This window comes from Dipteris shenzhenensis, chromosome 15 (assembly GCF_047967505.1).
Source record: "Dipteris shenzhenensis isolate YYH24624 ecotype China chromosome 15, Dip_SZ_1.0, whole genome shotgun sequence".
NCBI classification, from domain to species: Eukaryota; Viridiplantae; Streptophyta; class Polypodiopsida; order Gleicheniales; family Dipteridaceae; genus Dipteris; species Dipteris shenzhenensis.
Window position 1 is genome coordinate 2,476,173 of NC_141610.1, and position 5,508 is coordinate 2,481,680.

General features: G+C 44.0%; 1 pseudogene; it reads right to left on the reverse strand.

The window, feature by feature from the left end:
- Window positions 1–455: 455 nt before the first annotated feature.
- LOC147893207 (geranylgeranyl pyrophosphate synthase, chloroplastic-like) lies at window positions 456–1,344 on the reverse strand (annotated as a pseudogene).
- Window positions 1,345–5,508: the final 4,164 nt, after the last annotated feature.

Below are 5,508 nucleotides of genomic sequence, written 5' to 3' on the forward strand. Positions count from 1 at the left end.
GTAACTTCCGCTCTCATTCGATGAATCAATCAGCACTGATCGATTGTTTAAAAAAGTCACGCTCAGCCACGATTTAAATCCTCTACCTATCACTCTTTTTATTTGCGTTTCTACAAAGCGGTTTTCGTAACTTATCTTCTGTGCCGATCTCTCGTAAAGGCAATATGGGTAACAAATGTACGACCCATGGCAATCCATGAGCTATAACTATTACAAGGTGTGAAAGAGTCATACGAGATGGCCTGGTAGCTGGTACTGAAAAAGAAATCAGAAAAAAAAAAGCGAGTGCTGGAGGAAAACGTAGCAAAAATCCGATCAAAGAGGAGCGTGTATCGGAGCTCTGCATGGCCCTGTCATACATACTCTGTCACGAATTAGAAGCTACATTCAGCTAATTTCTAAATAAATTAAATATGAAGCTCTCCTGCATGCAGCGAAGAGTTCTTCTGCCCTCACTACCGTTCCCTAGTAGTCACGTAATCTGCAAGAGCTAGCAGAGGAGCGGCCTTGTGGGGGTCGGAGGTAGAGAGCTCCTGCCTTGCTCTGCGGTGCAATTCGGATGTGAATGTCCTGGCTTTTTCCAGGCCCATGAGCTTTGGATACGTAGCTTTGTAGGCTGCACTTGAGATCCTTACCTGCAGTCTTTCCTAGCTCATGCGACGATCTAGTCACATCCAGAATATCATCCACTACCTGGAACAACAGCACCAAGCAGCGAGCATAGGCCCTCACTCTTTTAATCTCTTTTTCTGTAGCTCCTCCCAGTAGAGCGCCACACACCGCAGAGCACTCGAGGAGACTCGCAGTCTTGTGTACGTGAATATACTCCACCGTTTCTAAGCCTACAGAAGCATCTCCCCCGGTGTCAAGGTCTACAACCTGGCCGGCTGCCATACCTTGAGTTCCTAGTGTTTTTCCCAGCTCCCCAACCACCCTTAGCAACCGATCCGGAGCCACATTCTTCGGGGTTGCTACCACAATGTGCTCGAAAGCTGCACTAAGGAGCGCGCCGGCTGCGAGTAACGCTATATCTTCTCCAAAGACCTTGTGGCTACTGGCTTTGCCCCTCAGCAGAGCATCGTTGTCCATGCAAGGCAGGTCATCGTGGATGAGGGACATCGTGTGAGTCATCTCTATAGCGCATGCTGACGGGATTACAGCTTCCTCTTCAGCGCCGACGAGTTCGCAGGCAGCTATGCAAGGGACCGGTCGCACCCTCTTTCCTTCTCCTAAAAGGGTGTACCTCATAGAATCGTGAAGTTTTTGTCGGTAGCGAGAAGGAACAGCTTTCTCCAAGGCTGCATTCACGGCCATGGCCTTTGAGTACATGTACGCCTTTAGGTCGAAGCGGGCCTCATAAACCTAGCTTGTCGTTTTTTTGTCCAGAGCTTCATGAACTTCATCCCTTGGTGGAGCGGTAGAATGTGCATAGGGAAACTGAGCGGGGAGCGGATGAGGGCCGCATGGCGTTGCTATTCCGTTCATAGCTCCACCTTGCATCGTCGGAAACAAGCTAGGCAGGCGGCTGCAGGCTGCTGCTAGGCTTTATGAAATTTGCGAACCTTCACGACGCGGCGCAGAAATATCGTAAGAACTCAATGGACAACTAACTGTAGGAGGAGTGTTAAAAATGCCTACGTACATCAAGACTACGCGAGACCGCGCACATGACAAGAGTAGAAAGTGAGAAGGAATTCTGAGAGATAGACCGGAATCTTTTCAAGCACAAGAAGTTTGGCTCCCGAAGCTTTTGTCTTGCAAATTCATAAAACGTAGAGCCCATTGATTCTTAGTTAATAGGTGCGCGCTCCCATATTGAAAACTGGGCAATAAGTTAATCTGTGTAGCCAAGAGGAGTGTAAAAAACTGACTTAACCAAAGCCCGATTCCGCAGCGCGAGTTCAATTAACCTAATCAAAGCCTTATTCTGCAGCACGAATTCCCAAAAGATTCAAGAGAAGGGTATGAGCTTCTTTGAGAAGCTTTTGATCTCCAGAAAGTTCTGCTAGCTACTATAAAGAGCAGCCCAGGCTGAAGAGAGGAGAAGGGTGGTTGTGAAAGCCTCTCGGGGAGCAAGAGGAAAATGAGGGAGAGGGAGAGGGAGGTTGGAGTGGAGACAGGGAATGGCGATAGGAAGAAGATGAGAGGAGGTGAGGGATGGAGAGGCGTAGACGGTGGGGGAGATGCACAGGAATTGAAGAAGAAGCTGAGAGACGCGGGAGGGGAGGGAGAGGCGTAGACGTGGGGTTGTAAGATTAGGTTAATGTGTTTAATTGAAAGGGGAGGGGGGGGGATCAAGTAATTAATTAATTCAAAAGACTCAAGGAGTGATTAGGTGAAGCTGGAACTTAATAGATCCTTGAAACTTAACTAGGGACTAAAGTAAAGGAAGAAGAAAATTGTGACTTTTCTATAATAGTTAAACTCTAGGAGAAAAAACATGGCTATGAAGCAAGTAGGTGATAGCAAGTAAATGGTAGCCTACGCCTATTGAAGCACGTCAAGGCACAAAAGTAGATGAATTTAAATTGAGCAATCATATGTTGGAAAAAGAAAGAGGACAAAGTTTTCGACATTTTGCAAGGATGGGCAAGTAAATATATTTGCACATAGTGTGGGCAAAGAGGCAACATGCTTCCTTCCCCGTAGAGTCATAATCCGGGAGAACATGTCCTTCCTTGGGTGTCGCCTTTAAGGACATCATGTGTGTTAGAGTCTATTAGAGTCTTAAAAAATCCTTCAATTCAAATTAAAAAGCGGATAGACAAAATTTGTGCATATTACCTAAATGTCAATAAGCAACGGTTATTGTATGTGTATCACAATTCAAGATGTTTAGTCACACAGATTTCTTTCACTTTTTTACAAACATGGAAAAGTATATTCAAAATAGAAGGCATATTAAAACACCCTATTCATTTTTTTTGAACTCGTCATCCATACCTATTCATCTGCCCATGGCCTCCCTCCCAACCCCCCATGTTTTGTTGCTATGCTTGAGAGAAACCTTCTCAATTGGAAAGCACTAGGTGGAGATTGTTTGGACAGTTAGGATCTTTGGTAGGTTTAATATATCGATACATGGTGGTTCGAATGGAGGTCATTATTTTCAACTCATCATCCACACCTACTCATCCTTCCCTCCTGAACCCCCATGTTGGTAGAATCTTTTGAGCCTATGCTTGAGAGAAATCTTGTCATCTGGAAAGCACTAGGTGGAGATTGTTTGGATAGCTAGGATCCTTGGTAAGTTTAATAGATACATGGTAGTTTGAATGGAGAAATCTCATGGGGTTTTGCATGGGTTTTTGGCATGGTCTTGGAGTCAAGTAGGTAGCTGATGATTTTGTCGAGATTCCTAGTATATGGCTCACCTTAATGGATGGCCATTTCCACACAACATTTTGTCTCCTTCCTCACCCATGATTTCATCTCATGGATTCTTGCTTGCCCTCACACCATATAGCATTGAACATAGTACACTACACCAAGAAAAAATCAATTGAATAAGCAATCTAAATTGTTGAATGCTCCTAACTTATGCATAACATTCTATATACCGACCTTTTACATGCATCCTCTAGCATACTCCCATTCTTCCATTGTGATATGCATCCCTCGTCTCTCTTTGCTCTCTCCATTTTGTCAAGTAGCTAATCCAAATGAATATCCTTTGGAAGTGCTCTTAGATGCTCAGGGTATGGCATAGAGATCCGTGGTGTGTATGAAAGAGGGCCCTTTCTCCTTGTCTTCTTGCCTTTGCATCCTCGTATCTTGTCACTCATCTTTTCTTCACATCACTATTAAGCATGCAATAGAGGTTTAGATTATTAAGCAACTTTGTGTCCATTACTTTTCTCCGTCCTTTTCCTTGAGGCACAATGGAAGTCATCCTTAGCTCTTCATCATCTCTCCATACTCATGGGAGAGAGCTATCCACATCAATAAGAAAGTCAAAAATATATGTCAGTGGAGGTGGTTTGTTTAGTGGAGAAGACCTTTCCATGTTCTATTCTCACAAGCCAACTACATCTCATAGTGCATTTGGTGGATGAGATTGCTATATGAGGCACTTTGTACATGCATACTAGTTGTTCTTCCTCAAGCACTTCATGAAGACCTTGAAGGGTTTCATGAGGCAAAATGCAAGGCCCAAAGGTAGCATGGCCAAGGGTTGGTTGGTACTACAAGAGTCACTTGTATTGAGGAGTATTTAAACAAAAGATGGTGTTAGCGTGCAATGTTTATTTCCATTCAATATAGCACACAATAGTTACAAACCCTTACTGGCTCATGCCACATGGAGGAGTAGTCTTGGAAAGGTCCTGAATTCTCATCCAATCTCTTGGAGTGAGTGACTATAGGGGGACCTCATTCCAAGGAGTGACGTATCTAGGATGATCAGGTGGGAGAAATCAATGGTGATTCTCATAGATGACCTTGTTCAATGGCCGTGAAGCAACTAGAGAAGGACCACAAACAAGACATGCATGGTAACCCGATGTAGTGAGACCTAAAAAATAGACGCAATTGGATAAGCAAGGTGGGTTTAGGGTGCCACATTGATTGCCTACTCATAATTAAAGGTTCAATGCCTACGTGAACACTCGTCATAGCCTAGGAAGTCATGCATCATCCACATCAAAGCTGCCTTGCAATTGAAGTCTCATGAGTGACGAGGCTGCTCATGTCATGCACCTTGATACCACTCCAAAGTATCTCCAGCTCATCAATCAAAGGCTCCAAATAAACATCTAGGTGTTTGACTTTATGTTTCCTTGGAATTAGAAGGGATAGTTACATAACATGTTCTTTCTTAATTGCCATAGAGGGTGGAAGATTATAATTCACCAATATCACTGTCCATACACTGTAAGAGGTGCTTTTGAGACAAAATGGGTTCACACTGTCCATACCCAATCCAAGCATCAAGTTCCTAGGTTCTTCGTTGAAGCTTGGTCATGTGTCTTTAATATGCTTCTATACAAGAGTGTCTATGGGAGATCTCCACTTGCCATCAGTTGATCGATGGGAGAAATGCCATGACATGAGCTCTGCAATGGATTCAGTAAAAAGATTGTCCTATTCCATGCTATCATCCCTACTTGAGGACTAATGGGAAAATAAATCTCGCACCATATCATCAAATAGCTCCTCCTCCATGGCCTCATGAGGTAATGGTGGAGGGATACTATCACCATCACTCCATGCATCCAGAATGGTCTCTCTTGAAGATCCCACCTCATATCGCCGATGCTTCACCTCCTCACGACGAGCATAGGGCAACATATGCGGATGTGGCACTACATCCTGTATCAAATTAGAAAAGGATCATATGTCAAACACTTGAACACCCATAGGTATCTCAATCAACCTCAACGCTTTCACTTACCATGGATACGGCCGCATCCCATTCTCCATACTTTGAGATGTGATTGAGTATAATTCTACGTGCACCGTACATGTTTCCTCGACATTGATCAAACATACATTTGATTTTTTGCTCCA